The following is a 16540-nucleotide window of genomic DNA, read 5'->3' on the forward strand; positions in this document are numbered from 1 at the left end:
GATATCTGCACTTATTCCTTTGTTGATTTATCTAGTTCCATGGCTTTCTGTACCATTTATGCTGATGACTTCCCTTCCTTATCTTCAGGCTTGCATCTCTCCTCTGCACTCCAGGCCCAGAAGTCTAACAGCCTACTTGAAAAGTCTACTTGGATGTCTAATAAGCATCTCACCCTTAACAAGTTTAAAATCAAGACTCTCTCCAATACTGCTTGTCCACTTAATGGCAACTCTGCACTTGCATGCTGCTGCTGCTAAGTCGCTTCAGTAGTGTCCGACTCTGTGCGACCCCACAGACGGCAGCCCACCAGGCTCCTCCATCCCTGGGATTCTCCAGGCAAGAATACTGGAGTGGGTTGCCATTTCCTTCTCCAATGCATGCATGCAGGCTAAGTCGCTTCAGTCATGTCCGACTCTGTGCGACCCCATAGATGGCAGCCCACCAGGCTCCTCCATCCCTGGGATTCTCCAGGCAAGAACACTGGAGTGGGTTGCCATTTTCTTCTCCAATGCATGCATGCAGGCTAAGTCACTTCAGTCATGTCCGACTCTGTATGACCCCATGGACAGCAGCCCACCAGGCTCCTCTGTCCACGGAATTCTCTAGGCGAGAATACTGGAGTGGGTTGCCATTTCCTTCTCCACCCACCTTTGCATAACTTGAGCTAAAAAACTTTGAAGGCATGAATGATACCTCTGTTTCTCTCACATCAAACTTCCAAGCAATCAACAAATCCTATTGGCTCTATTCCAAATATATATCCAGAAGCCCAACTTAAAAATGGGCAAAAGATTTGAATAGACACTTCCCCAAAGAAGATGAAATTAGATACAGGGATGGCCAATGAGCATATGAAAAGACACCCCAAATCCTTAGTCTTTAGAGAAATGCAAATCAAAACACGCACGAGATACCACTTCATACCCACTAGGGTGGCTATAATAAAAACTTGGAAAATAACAAGTGTTGGAGAGGATGTGGAGAAATTGGAATCCTCGTACAGTGCTGGTAGGAATGTAAAATGGTGCAGTCACTTTGGAAAATAGTTCGGCCGTTTGTTAACAAGTTACACAGCTACTTCCCTTATGGTTCAGTGGCTAAGACTCTGCGCTCCCAATGCAGGGGGCTCGAATTATATCCCTGGTCAGGGAACTAGATCACACATACTGCAACTAAGAGTTTGCATGCCACAGTGAAGACCCAGCACAGCCATATAAATAAAAATAAATATTGAAAAAAAGAAGTTACATAAAAAACCCAGTACTTCCTCCCCTTGGTACATATCCAAGAGAAATGAAAACAGACATACACACAAAGACTTGTATGTGCATGTTCATAGCAGTATAATTCGTAATAGTCAAAAAAATGGATGCAATCCAAATGTCCATCAATTGGCAAATGGATAAACAAAATAAAGTCTTTTCAGTCAAAGAAATACTGTTCAGTAACATACAGGACTGAAGTAGTTATACGTGCTTTAGCAATGCTTCCCTGGTAGCTCAGTTGGTAAAGAATCTGCCTCAATGCAGGAGACCTGGGTTTTATCCCTGGGTTAGGAAGATCCCCTGGAGAAGGAAATGGCAACCCACTCCAGTATTCTTGCCTGGAGAATCCTATGGACAGAGGAACCTGGAGGGCTAGAGTCCATGGGGTCTCAAGAGTCAAACAGGACTAAGCAACTAAACCACCACCACCACTGTGGAAACATTAGCTAAGTGAAAGAAGCCAGTCATAAAAGACCACACTTCCTATGAGTTCCTTTACAGGAAATGTCCAGAATAAGCAAACCCAGAGACAGAAAGTAAATGAGTCTGGGGTTGGGGGTAGGACTGGGAAGCGACTGCCTTTGTGCACGAGGGATCCAACCAGGGTGATGGAGCCACTCTGCAATTGGATTGTGATGGCTATACAAAGTATGACAGTCATTCAACTGTGTGCTTAAAATAGTGACTTTTATTGTATGTAAATTGTATTTCAGTAAAGCTGGTAAAAGTATCCAGAATCTGGCTGCATCAAGGTCTCCGCCTCCATCCTGTATCTCAGCTAGCATCATCCCCCACCTGGGTGACCACAACACCTTGCTAAATGGTTGCCTGACTTCCACTCTTGTCCCTTGGGTGTATTTCCAACACAACAGCCAGAGGGATTCTGGGAAATATGCACATCAAATCATGTCACCCCTCTATTCAAAACTCTCTGTTAGTTTCTGTCTCTATGAGAAAAGCGAAGTTCTCACAGTGGTCTTTCTTTAAAGCTTTACCTGTCTGGCCCCTCTGCTACTTTTCCTAGACTTTCTCCTGCCTTTCCCAACTCACTACCACTTCCCTCCTCACTGTGTCCGGGACTCAGTCACGCTGGCCTCCTGCTAGTCCTTGACTGTGCCAGGCATATGCCTGCCCCAGGACCTTTGCCTGGGCGGTTGCTTCTACCTGGAATGCTCTTGCTGCAGATTCCTAACAACTTAACTTACCTTTCTCAAGCCATACCTCAAATGTCGTCTTGGGCAATGAAGCTTCTCTGACTGTTTATTACCTTTTCTAGCACCTTGTTTTTTTTTTTTCATGGAGCTTATTTGCTACTTAAATTCAATGCCTTGCTTATATAGTTTATTGTCTGCTTCCTCCCTCCCCCAACTAAATTGTGAACTCCATGGGGTCAGGGATATTTGCCTTTTTGGTTCACAGCCCCTAGGACAGTTCCTGGCCCATAGAAAACCTTCAATAAATATTTGTGGAAGTTCTGTACTTAAGAAAACCAGAAGAGCCAGGAATGTGACCTGTAGATACATACATACATTTATATGAAGGATTAAAAGCAAGTTTAGAAGGAGTGATTGTAATTTGCAACAGGCAAAACAGTTTCAGAGTGGAGAGAATGGAGAACTGGAAAAGAGAGAACATGCTTTTTTTTTTCCATAATATTTTCGAGCTTTTCTTCCCCATGTAGTGTCTTTGAGTGGACATCAGATACACCTTCAAGTATTATGTCACATGCTCAAACTAGCGTACAGATGGTTGTCCAGTTGTCTTATAACTTTCCCTTTCTTTTACATTTTCCATTTTCATGTTCAATAGCATTATCACCAGGAATAAATAAGGAAAAGGAAATAAAAAATAAAATTCTACTTGTTCACTGTTTTACTTGCCAGAAGACCCTACAAATATTTGATAAGGAATAGAATTAAAAGAGCTGCTTGGTGATTTTCTTGTTTTGACCTAATTATTTATGCATTACAGACTGTACCTGACTATAGATCAGTACTTCTAAAAGTGGGTCTTTTATAAACCCTATTTGCAACTTAAGAGTTTTTTTTAAATCTTTTGTGCATTTGTTTTTTGTTCCAATTCAGTGGTTTTTAGTGTATTCACAAAGTTGTATCCCCATCACCATTACCCAATTTCAGAACATTTTCATCCCCCAAAAGAAACCCCATACCCATTAGCAGTCCCTCCTCATGCCCCTGTCCCTCCAGCCCCTGGCAACTATCCATCCATCTTCCATCTCTGTGATCTTGCCTGTCCTGGGCATTTCCTATAAATGAAATCATGCAATATGTGGTCTGTTGTGTCTGGCTTCTTTCACATGTGTGCTTTTTTGAAAACTCAAGAAGTAAGCCATCTTTTACTAACCAAAAGAACTCTACTGACCTTTATTTAAAGTGCAGCTTTAACTGAATTTACGTAAATAATTAATATTTACATCTGTCACAATTACACTTCTTCAAACTTTTGTGTCTGCAATGATTTTTGGTTAACCACATGCCAAATTTGACATTTTGAAAGCAAAAAAAACCCTTTTATCTATAAGACAAAGGTCATAATTTTTTTTTCTTTAAGTAAAAGGAAATTTGGATATTTCCCCCTAGTTTCTCAGTTTAGTTGGCAAATGTCATCACTATAACCATTGTAAGGACTAAAGTTAGGAATTCTTAGCAACATATTAGATCAATCTTTCATCCTCTGCATGTCTCTGTCTAAAACACACATACCCTGTGGTGTAAAATTATTATGCATTTGAATTGTATGGCTTGTTGTAAAGTACTGCCTTCCTCATAGAATTTTATAGTATCTCTAGGCTGGAGGATTTCACGCTTAACTAATCCTATGAATTGTTCTCTATCATATCTCTATTTTATCATTGCCTTATATTATTTGTGGACATGTTTTTTCCCCCTGAATTGTCCATCAAGTTCCCTGTGCACATCTTAGTTGTATTTATCTCTCTCAAAGCCCCGAGGCTAACTCTGCTTAATGAGACTTTGTAAAATAGGTTTTCATTTAGAGTGGAATTTCAGTATGAGTTCCTATGTGTTTGTATTCTTCATATTCGACCCCTCACTTTGGAAGCCCGCATCCAACTTTAATAAACTAGACCAAATGTTACTGTTGTTTAGGTTTCAAAGCCAACCTTCAGAAAAAGAACTTCTTCAAAATAAATGTGTTTCATTGCTGTTCTGCACTGTAAAACTTATCAAATTGATAAAACAAAGCCCTGAGTGGTAAGAGCTCTGTTTGATTGTTTCTGTTCAAGTATTTGGTGACCCTCCCAGTGAGCTAGTTGTAGAACACCACACCACTCAGATCAGATTTGGCACCTGACATGCAGTGCCCCTCCCTTTAGAAGGAATGTGCATCCCAGTGGGTGATGCGCATGGGTGCAAACGATGAATGTCACTTCTGGGTGGGAGCTCTAAGAGCTAGCAGGGATATTAGTTTGATCTTTTTGCTTTCAACCACTGAGACCTGCAATATTTCATACAGAGGCCGCGCCGCTAGCTCAGGTTCATCAGTTTAGGTCCAGCAGGATGACATGGGGCAGAGCCCCAGCTGACCCATAATGGACGTGAAGGTGAGGAATACATCTTCGTTTTTTTAAGCCACGGAGATTTGGGGAGCAGTCATTTTTTTTTTTTTTTACCACTGCCGTGGCTAAGCCTAAGCAAGGCCAATCCAAAAATATCAAGAGAGGTATAATTTCATTTAGCTAGCTGCATTTATATGATGAATCACAGTAAGTTGGCACTAGATAATCTGTAAGATACATTCTCACTCTGTACCATTCAGAGTTCCTAGTTGTAAGTAAAGACATCAACTTAGAAAAGGAATTTCTTGGGGAGATACTGGGTAGCTCTTAGAGGCAAGGATGGAGCATGGAGTTTGGACACTGGGGCCTTCCCAGGTGGCGCAGTGGTAAAGAATCCTCCTGCCAATGCAGGAGACACAGGAGACGCAGGTTTGATCCCTGGGTCAGGAAGATCCCCTGGAGGAAGAAATGGCAAACCACTCCAGTACTCTTGCCTGGAGAATCCCATGGACAGAGGAGCCTGGTGGGCAACAGTCCATGGGGTTGCACACATATGCACAAGGAAAACAGGAGTCCAGATCATGAATGACTTAATTAAGATGCTGTCTTTGTGAGGTACTAGATCCTGCCACTGGTATCATCACCGCTGGCATTATCTCTGGTCACTGGATACCAGGGACCATGACTTTCATTCAGAATGGAACTTCCATTCCATTCAGAATGAACTCTGAACTGTTCCAGTATCTCTGTGTTGCTTGCCCGAGACTCAGACCTTCAAAGAGAGTATGTGATTGGCCACAGTATCACATTGGCGGCTAGGATTTCAACATATGCATTTTGAGGGGATACAAACTTTCAGGCTACAGTAAGACGACTTGTTAAACATTTTGGTAAATTTTCTATAATGTCCTTTGGATTTTGTCAGCATATCATCTGTGTTTAATATTGTTTTGTGTCTCCCTTTGCAATCATCATACTTGTTCTTTCTTTTACTACTGTGTGCTAGGACCTCCAGTTCAATATTAAAGAGACATACTTACCTTTTTCCTGCTTTAAAGCTCATACTTACAGATTTTAACCATTAAGAATGAATGATATTCAGTATAGGTTTTCAATAGATACTCTTCATGAGGTTAAGAAACTTGCCTTTTATTCCTGGTTTGCTAAGATTATCACAAATGGCTTTTAATTGAATGTACTATTTTCTTCATCTATTGAATTGATTGTTTTCTCCTTCATTTAAACTGTTAATGTTGAACCACCCTTGCATTCCTGTTCAGTTCAGTTCAGTCGCTCAGTCGTGTCCGACTCTTTGTGACCATGGACTGCAGCACACCAGGCTTCCGTGAACATACATTCCTGAGATACATTTAAATTGTCATGACATATTCAATTCTATTATTGTTGCTCCTGTTTTAACTTTATTTATTTAGTTATTTTTCACTGTGCTGGGTCTTCGTTGCTGCACTTGGGCTTTCTCCCGTTGTGGTGAGCAGAGGCTATTCTCTAGTAGCAGTGTAAGGGCTTCTCATTGCGGTGGCTTCCCATGTTGCGGAGCACAGGCTCTAGGGCTCATGGGTTTCAGTAGTTGTGGCGTGTGAGCTTAGTTGCTCCATGGCATGTGTGATCTTCCTGGACCAGGGATCAAACCAGTGTCCCTTGCATTGCAGGGCAGACTCAACCAGTGGACCACTATGGAAGCCCCTGTTGTTTTGGTTTCTCTTGATTATGAGTCACTCTTTGCTGCTTCTTGGCATGGCTAATATTTTTTTGTTGTTGTGTGCTGGGCATTGTGCATAAATGAAAAATAAATGCTCTAGTTAATATCTTCCACCACTGAGAGTTCCCTCTGTCCTCCAATACGCAGATAGGCTGAGGGATTTATCACTTTAATCCAATCAGGGATTGAGTTTAGGCTGAGTCTAACTACAGCTGTGGCCAGCAGCCTGAACCATCTTGGGTTATGTATGCCTATGTGGATGACAGTGACATAAGAGGAAAGAAATTGCTTATGTGAGCACGATAGTGGTCTCAGCTCTTATACCGAAAAGGTCAAGAAAGCTGCTGATGTGCATTCGGTGCTCAGATGTATGGCAGTGGGGAGGTAGGAGGACCACACTTTCGTGTTACTGTCCTGAGTTCTAGGAGCAGCTCAACGTTTTGGATGTGTCTGTGAATTTGGAAGGACTTCTATCTGAAGGAATGAATTGCTAAGATAACTGGATTTTTGTCTGGCTCTTACCAGTGTTCAGTTCAGTTCAGTCGCTCAGTCGTGTCCGACTCTTTGCGACCCCATGAATCACAGCACGCCAGGCCTCCCTGTCCATCACCAACTCCCAGAGTTTACCCAAACCCATGTCCATCGAGTCGGTGATGCCATCCAGCCATCTCATCTTCCGTCATCCCCTTCTCCTCCTGCCCCCAATCCTTCCCAGCATCAGGGTCTTTTCCAATGAGTCAACTCCTTGCATGAGGTGGCCAAAGTATTGGAGTTTCAGCTTCAACATCAGTCCTTCCAATGAACACCCAGGACTGATCTCCTTTAGGATGGACCGGTTGGATCTTCTTGCAGTCCAAGGGACTCTCAAGAGTCTTCTCCAACACCACAGTTCAAAAGCATCAGTTCTTCGGCACTCAGCTTTCTTCACCGTCCAACTCTCACATCCATACATGACCACTAGAAAAACCATAGCCTTGACTAGATGGACCTTTGTTGGCAAAGTAATGTCTCTGCTTTTAACTATGCTGTCTAGGTTGGTCATAACTTTCCTTCCAAGGAGTAAGTGTCTTTTAATTTCATGGATGCAATCACCATCTGCAGTGATTTTACCAGTGTAGCCTAAGGCAAATATTACATTTGACATCACAGTAAGTATTTATACAGGTGCCTAATATTGCTTCAGTTAAAAATTTTCACCTATTGTTGTTGTTTGGTCACTCAGTCATGTCCGACTCTTTGCAACCTATTTTCACCTATTTCTACCTATTGCTCAAAGCATATTATAATGTGGGATTCAAAATTTCAGTAAAAAATTACCCAAAATTCTATTCTCATAGCAATTCAACTGTTTTGATTTTCCTACTTCCTTTCCACTCTTCTTTTTTTAAATAAACACTCATATGCACAAAGATCCACACAAACACACACAAACATATTTTTACATACCATGGTATGCCTGGGATTTTCCTTCTGCTGCCCTTAAAGGTGAAGCTCAGTTTATGACTCACATTCATCAGGAAATCAGCAAAGGGATCAAATTCCCCACCTCATTCCTGAAGGTTAATGCCTGTTTCATTCTGCCCTCTGTAATTACCTGGGTTATGCTATGTTTTCAGTGTGGTAAAGAAAGAGCAGCCCTATTCAACACATACTTGTTATTTTTAAGATAGCACATTAGGTCTAGTTATGACTAGAAAAACAAGTATAATTTCAGCTTTTCCACCAATTCTGAAGATTTTGTAATAGTTTGCATCTTTATCATTTTCTTGGCTGCAGCAATGTGCTAGGTTCTTGGTGAACTGCTGTCCCCTCATCTTGCACCAGCCCTGCCCACTGCCACATGCTCATCTTTGGGGGTCAGTATGAATCACCTCCTCACTCATACCTTCTCTGGTCCCATCACCCTGTATTTCCACCAGCTGCACCTCGTTTATTTCCTTCAAGGCCCTTCATCTAATTTATAACTGTACATCCGTGTACTTACTTACTGTCTCCTCCACTCTTCTGAGCTCTCTTAGGAAACAGACTGAATCTATGTCATTCAGCAAGGTAAAGTCATATGATATAATATAAACACAGCTGGAGGATAGAAGCAAAAATGTGGGAGAGTGTCTGGGGACACCCCTGAATTCCTCCAGTGTCTTGTCTACCCGCTGTAGCCTCAGTACTTGAGGGGCCACGTATCTGATTATTTTTGTTGTTGAGTCACTAAGTCGTGTCTGACTCTTTGTGACCCCATGGACTGTAGCCTGCCAGGCTCCTCTGTCCATGGGATTTCCCAGGCAAGAATCCTGAAGTGGGTTGTCATTTCTTTCTTCAGGGGATCTTCCCCACCCAGGGATGGAACCCAGGTCTCTTGCATCTCCTGCATTGACAGGCAGATTCTTTGCCACTGAGCCACCAGGGTCTGATTATTCAGATTTGTCTTTTAATGGTCAAATTGCCTACCATTGAGTTCTGTGTTATATGTGAAAGGTATGATCAATTTAATTTTTTTGGCTCCGCCTTGAGGCATGTGGGATCTTAGTTCCCTGACCAGGGATCCAGCCCACATACCCCTTGCAGTGGCAGCACAGGGTCTTAACCACTGGACCTCCAGGGAAGTCCACAGTCAATTTAATTATGATCAATATTTCTTATTGATTATAATAAATATAATATTTATTGATTATAATAAATATTATAATATTTATTACTTGTAGCTTTTCATCAGAGATACCAGAGGTGATCTCTTTCAGACTCCAGCTTTAAATGGAGTATTAACTCCTAGCACTCATAGTAATAAGTAGGTGCTACTTAAGGAAAGGCATGATTGATGCCCAGCAACCTTGACCTCTTTTTCCACCTTGAGTGATGCACTAGATGTTTACAGAATATAAAGGCAAAAACCCTAATTAGATGAATGGAGCCAAACTAGGTCAGTTCTTCAATGTTTTTCATTAATAAACAAGTTCATGAAGCAAGAGCAATAAATAGAGACCATGTTTATCTAACTTGTGTCAGCTTGCCAACTAGACACATCCACAGGAAAAATCCCCAAACTTGCCCTTTAGGGAAGAATCTTTCCACTCAGCCTACTCTCACATTGTCATATCAATTAGGTAAAGAAGTGGATGGTGGAAGAGACCAGAATATACAAGTATTCTTATGTGTCAGTTGGCTAGCGTCCAAGTAAGAGTTATTTCAGAAAAAGTACCTTTCCATATTCTTTCTTTGGGGCTTCCCTCATAGCTCAGTCGGTGAAGAATCTGCTTGCAATGCAGGAGACCTGGGTTTGATTCCTGGATCAGGAAGATCCCCTGGAGAAGGAAATGGAAACCCACTCCAGTACTCTTGCTTAGGGAATCCCATGGACGGAGGGGCCTGGCAGGCTACAGTCCATGGTGTCGCAAGAGTTGGACACGACTGAGTGACTCAACCACCACCACCATGTTCTTTCTTCAGGTACTGACTATGGTTGCAATCAGATACGCTTATATGGCTCACTCCCATTTTGAAACAGCCTGAGAATCACTTGTAGGACCTTCTTAGGACCCTTTCTTGAAAATTCTTAGATTTCTCAAGGCTTTCTTTAAGTCAAGATACAATAATTTCATAAGTGCACCTGTTAATAGCTGGTTGGTATTAGCGATTACGATGATAAACCCTTACTGCATCACTCCTTGTCTATGATTATGACATAGATCTAGAATTTTTCAGAGAGCATTTCCTTAGTGACCCATGGATTCCTTGTTGCAATTTAGTCCACTGGATCTAACACTACCTATTTTGGTGTTCTTTTGAAAGATTAACTCTGAAGTTCTTACATGTTTTGTTGTGCAGTTTTAACTATGTGTTTTAAAATAAGATAATGAATCTCTTCATCCTCCCTATTATCAGTAGATTTGTGTTTTATAAACCTTTACTCATATTTCCTTAGGGAAATACCCTGCATGGATATGATATTTTTCTATGAAAGAAAAATTCATTTAAGCTTAAACTAGAATTCAGTCACATGCCTCACTTTCACAAGGATTCTAAAATTGCCTTTTATGCTTGTGACAAACTCTCTCAAACGGAACCATTCTAGTACTGAATGATTACATTAGATTCATTACCCAAAAATGACTTCGTAAAGAGCCAGACGTTAATGATTGTGGGCCCAGGAAGCAATAAAGGTGAGATCCTTTTCTTGGAAAATAAACTAAATCTGCCCTACAAAATATATTTATAGAGGGACTGAAAATCCCTCTCTGGTCTCTAGTATTGACCTGCGCTTAACTCCGTATTTCAAGTGAGGAATTAAGAGTTTCAATACCGCCTTTTCCCACTGCTTCTTTATACCTTTTCCCACTACTGCGTTATATTTAGAGAGGCGAGAGGCAGTAAAAATTTTAACAAGAGCAAGGAAATTTTAAAAAATTAATCAAAAAATCCTGGTATGTCACAATATCACAGCTGTTTTCAGTTTTCAATCTATTCACTTCTCTATTTGCATATTCATTTCGCCGCGTAGTCACAGCATCGTATGACAGTGCTTTTGCGGTCTGTTTATTCCCACTTTACGTCAGCTTTTAAAGCTAACTAGTATCCGTGCTCTCTTTTCCCGGGAACGCAACCGGAGGACTAGAGAAATAGCCCACCAGAAGAAAACCCGTGATTCAGCTAGAGGGGATCGGCAAGAAATGGGTGAGGGCGGGCCGGAGGCGACCTCGAGGCCCAGCGCCCGGGGCCCCCCAACCAGGCCCCGCCCCGACTTCCCAGGGCTCCTGCCGACCAGGCCCCGCCCCACCTTCCCAGGGCTCCCGCCACCCCGGGCCCCGCCCCGCCGACTAGGTCCCGCCCGCTTTCCCCGGGCCCCGCCCCGGCCCGTCGCCATGTTGTTCCCTCCGTGCAGGACGGGGGCAACCGCAGCCTGACCCGCGCCGTGCCGCCCACGTCTCCTGCCGCTGGCTCCTCGACCCTCTCCACTTTTTTCCCTCTGCCCCCGGACGGACCGGCCCGGAGCTCCCGAACTTATTCCGTGTGGCCGTGAGGTGAGCGGGGCGCCGACTCCCCTCGGGGCTGGGCGGGGGGCTGGGGCCGGCTGCGCGGGCGTCGGGGTCTGAGCGGAGCCCGTAGACGGCGAGTGCGGCCTGGGCTCGGGCACTGGGGCGGGGGGCGCGCGCGGCCAGTGCGGGTCACTTTTCCACCCTCCCCTCCCCCGGGAGAAGGGACAACTTGTAGCCCCTTGCCTCCTACTGTGTCTGACGCAGGTGGAAAGATGGGGTCCCACACCTACACACCCGGGGAGAGAGATACACGCCCCAAGACAGACACCCAGAAGTCCTGGAGACGCACACGGGGAAAGAGATCCATTAGCAGCTGGGGACACACATACACAAACACCCAGGGAGAGGGACACAGCCACACCAACCCCTGGCGGGAGAGAGGGCATATGCTACCCAGAGGGAAACAAACACGGGCAAATCGACCCAGGCACCCCAAAGCAGCCCACTCTGACGTGACTCACAGAGAGAAGGAGGCGCGCACGGTTTGATACTGGCGACTTCTGACCTGCTTCCAGGCGACCGGACCCAGGTGAACGTTTGCGGAGGTGTTAGTACCACTCCCAAGACGAGGGGGACAATATAAAACTAATCCTAGGGGCTGGAGGCGGTTTGGGTCGTTATCGGATGCGGATTCTGGCCAAGGTTTCCGAATCGTGTTCCTCTCGTTCTTCCAAGTTGGTTTTTTAAAGAGACAAGATGAAAATTTTGTGTCGATTTAATTTTATTTAAGTCAGAGAGTATCAGTTGGGTTTTGGGCTGTTGTTGTTGTTGTTGTTGTTGTTTTTCAAATGATGATACATCTCGTGACCAGGGTTCTTTTGAGGAATGACTTCGGGTAGTTTCCAAATCGTCACGTGAACACGCTCTTTCTGTAGGATTTCGGTGGCCTGATAAAAATAGATTTTGGTTGCTTTTTAAAAAATTAATGAAAAATTATTTTTCGTGCTTGTCTTTCTCTGCCATCATCATTGTAGTGGAAAATTCCTAAATTGGCTGTAATCTCAGAAACTTTTCACTGGAACAAAACTCAAGACATGAAGGAAGCTCAGTACTCTTCTGCTAGGGACTTTAAAGAAGATTGTTTTTCGTTTCTCTTTTAGAACCTTGGTTGAAGTTACCTTCACTACTTGTCTCAAACTCTGCATCTGGTGTGGCCGTCTGGTGCCTTCAGTTTTTTGTGTGTGGGTATTGTATTAATAGTAAATTCCTCTAGTTTATACTAAAAAGCTTCTGGCTTGCTGACTTATTTACTTTGGAGAGTTTTGTGAGTTGGAGAGATTTTTGGTTTGTCATTTGGAAGGTTAGAATAGACCAAGGAAAACTAAGTAGAACCCTGTTGGCCTTGACTCCTGGCCGAATTCTTGGAGACGAAGGAAATGCTTCAGTGCTGTTCGCTCTTGTTCAAGCTCTCCTCTTTCCATTTCTTTCTTCCTCAGCCACTTCTTCCATCTAGACTGTGCTTCTCTGGAGGTCTGAAGATAAGAGCCAGGATTCCGAGTAGGCCCCTGTGAATTTAGAACCTCTGCAGCCTTTTTTGTTTCACACATGTGAGAGAGTGCTGCAGGCGTCTGTAAAGACCAGGGGTGCTGCTCAACATCCTACAATGCCCAGGACAGTTCCCCATGGAGAGTTGCCCAGCCCAGAATGTTGCTTGTGCCGGGGTTGAGAAATCCCGCTTGACGTCAGTCCATGTAACTGCAGAGCTCATGGTCAGTGCTTCTGTTAAGTCCTTCAGATGTGCTGTGGGTTCCTGTTTAGGAAACCTCCCGGACTTGGAAACTTGAAGAGATCTCCCTTGACTAAGAGACATACTCATCCATTTGAAAGAATAAGAGTGACCAAAAAATTTCTGATAACAGAAATCCCCTCCCCCTTTCTATTTCGTCGGCACAAGTGTTGAAAGGAACTCAAGGGGCATTTAGGGCCTTTAAAGCAGACTTAGGAAATTTGGTTTCAGTATTATTCCAATTTTCAGCAAACATTTTCTGAGTAGCTCTTCAGTTGCTGATAAAAAGGTGCTAGTGATACCAAGGGCAGTGGGGAGTCCCCCCCTCCCCGAAGCATACAGTCTGGACACAGTCATGAGATCAGGTTCTAACTTTGTCCTCCCACAGAGTTCATTACCCAGCCTACTCAAGGTCCTGGGCCACGTGTTGTTAAACAAAACATTTGCACACCAGCACATAGGTACCTGTTTCATGGTATTTACTGTGTGTGGTGAAATGGCGAAAGGTTGATGTGTTTCTCTTTTTCTTTCTGTTTTCAATTTTATTGTAGGAGGTCATGGCAGCTCACTCTAGTATTCTTGCCTGGAGAATTCCATGGACAGAGGAGCCTGGTGGGCTACAGTCCGTGGGGTCGCAAAGAGTCAGACATGACTGAGCATCTACCCCATAGTTGGTTTACAGTGTATAGTTTCCAGTGTGTAGCATAGGGACTCAGTTATACATATATACATCCTCATTCTTTTTCAGGTTCATTTCCCATGTAGGTTATTACAGAATATTGAGTAGAATCCTCTGTGCTACTCAGTTGGACCTTGTTGATTATCTGTTTTATATATAGTAGTGTGTGTATGTTAATCCCAAGCTCTGGTTGATGTGGTTTTGACAGCTTTGTAAGTTGAACACTTGTGAATATTTACAAGAAACAAATCGGGAAGCCGTTCTTGTTGAGCATAAAATTCTTCCTTAAATTAGCTTCAGTGGACAATAGTTCTGCATGAATTTTATCAAAGAATTCAAGAAATAAGTGATAAAAATTTTTAATTGATTTTTGCATTTTTTCCTGACTTTTTCCGGCATGTTTTCATCATGCCTAAAACTAGCCCCTTCAGTCCATGTACTGCTTCATTCTGGTGGCAGATGTAACTCCTAGGTGAACTTTGTGAGTGAGAGGAGTCCCAAAGGCCCTGGAAGTTCCCTGGTGGCATAGTGATTAGGACTTGGGGCTTTCACTGCCGTGGCCTGGGTTCAGTTCCTGGTTGGGGAAACTGAGATCCTGAAAGCTCTGCAGCGCAGCCAGGGGAAAAAAAAAAAGATTGGCTCTGTTTAGGAATTGCTGTGAGAGTGTTATTCATTCGGTCAACATGGCATCTTTTGTGAGGAGCTTTGCTTTTTGCCTCGTGCTAATGGACACTGAGTGTGTTCATTGCCAATGAAGAGATTTCTCTGCCTTGTATCAGGAGTTGTCTGCTGTGGGGTAGAGGGGATGCTGAATTACACACCTAAACATGATGGCTATCAAGTGCAGTCTACCAGAGGGATGTGTGCTTTATCCTGGGGTTAGGGTTAGGGTTAGGGTTAGGGTTAGGGAGGATCAAGAGAAATTGGTGCAGGAGGACCACCCACCGGCCTCTGGGGAGTCTTGCTCTATGTACACTTGGTTTGCTGCTCTGGCCAAGTTAGGTCACATTTCTTTCTTTGTAAAATGGAGAGCTGGTTGTACTTTGTTATGCCTGTGTGGATCTATGACACCAAGTAAAGATGTCAAATTATTGGCTTCCAAATACAGATATACCTCGGAGATGTTTTGGATTTGGTTTCAGACCAGAGGTTTTGGTTTTCCACTGCTTATGAAAGTTATAAGACGTTTATGCCATACCTATGTATCACGCCTTAAAAAACCAACATACACAATTTAATTAAAAAGTAGTTCGTGGCTGAAAATAGTTAACCATCGTCGGAGCCTTCAGTGCTGGTATCACTGATCACAGATCACTGTAACAAGTATAATAATGATGAACAAATTTAAAATAATGCAAGAATTATGAAAACGTGATGCAGAGACAAGCAGTGAGCAAATACTGTTGGAAAATGGCGCTCATCAACTTGCTTCATGCAGAGTTTGCTAGAAACCTTCAGTTTGTAAAGAGCCCCTAATAACTGAAGCGCAGTAAAAGGAGAGCTGCCTGGAGTTCTGCCTCAGGCAAGCTGGTGAAGCAACAGAAGGAAACAAGCCAAATGGAAAAGTGTGTGTGTGAGAAACAGGTCTCACTTGAAAGGTAGCTCAGTAATAACTTTGTTAATCAAAACCAAGGAAAAGAAAATAGAGCCCGTGACTAAGTAGATCATCAACAGAACATGTATTAAGAATTTTTTTTTTTGAGGGAGGTGGTGAACTCTCCAAAGGCCCCAGGGCGTTTGGAGAGCTGCGATGCAGATGAAAGGTCAAGGTTCCTGTGGGAGGAGAGCTCGGGGACCCAGGTGTGGAGGTGGAGGAGGGGCCCGGCTGCCCAGGGTTGGAGAGGCGAGGCTGGAGCTCGCCAGGAAGCCTGGGGGTGCCTGTGCTCTGGAGAGAACTTCCCTAGCGTGACTCTTGGCCTGGCACATGTTGTGGAGTTGAGCTCTGGGTGTTTGCACATCCTGGGTTCTTCCATTACCTTCTGTTAATTTTTGACCATGCCGGGTGCAGAGTAGGGCTTGCTGGTGCTTATCACGAACGTAGAGAGGATGACGAGCGGTGAGCGAATGTAGGTGAGGTCGCAGCTAGATCAGCACGGGCTGGGGAGAGCCAGCCCTGTGTCTGGGAAGAGGAATGGGGCGAGACTCACCACACCGGCTGCCCTCAACCTGCTCGTTTGAGTGCAGGGACTCAGAACACAGGCCCCGCTGTGTCCACGGCCTGATGCCTTCCTAGTGTCTGCTATTGTTAGAGGGGGACGGAGAAACAGTATGGAACAGCCTGCTACATTCATCCCGTGGCCCCATTCACTATCTGGGAGTGAAGGATCACGGAGCACGGCGGCCAGTGAACCGACTGCCGGGTCAGTGTGGGCTGAACCGTCTTCATCCCAGGTTCTCGTGAACTGAGTTAGATTTTGGGGGAACAGAGGCTTGGGTCGTTTCCAGAAGGTTCGCTCTTGTGAGAGGGTCTGTATTTGTCAGTGTTGGAGAAGTCTGAAAAGCGCCTTACAGATTTCTCTTCCTGGCACTTGCTCTGTGGCAGCATATCACAGATAACGGAGGGTTTGACTGATTTAACAGG

The 16540-nt window shown here is 44.0% G+C and overlaps 1 protein-coding gene across 2 annotated transcripts in view; it reads left to right on the plus strand.

Moving 5' to 3' along the window:
- RAB9A (RAB9A, member RAS oncogene family) overlaps nt 1-16540 on the plus strand; it is a 33532-nt gene that overhangs the window by 2884 nt on the left and 14108 nt on the right. Inside the window, exon 1 of one of the 2 annotated variants that reach the window (XM_065916225.1) lies at nt 11354-11539. The exons of the other annotated variant lie outside the window; for it this stretch is intronic. The gene's annotated coding sequence lies outside the window, so the exon portion shown is untranslated. Of the gene's footprint in view, nt 1-11353; nt 11540-16540 lie in introns of those variants that run through there. 2 annotated transcript variants of the gene reach the window in all.

Source organism: Muntiacus reevesi, chromosome X, assembly GCF_963930625.1.
Source record: "Muntiacus reevesi chromosome X, mMunRee1.1, whole genome shotgun sequence".
NCBI classification, from domain to species: domain Eukaryota; kingdom Metazoa; phylum Chordata; class Mammalia; order Artiodactyla; family Cervidae; genus Muntiacus; species Muntiacus reevesi.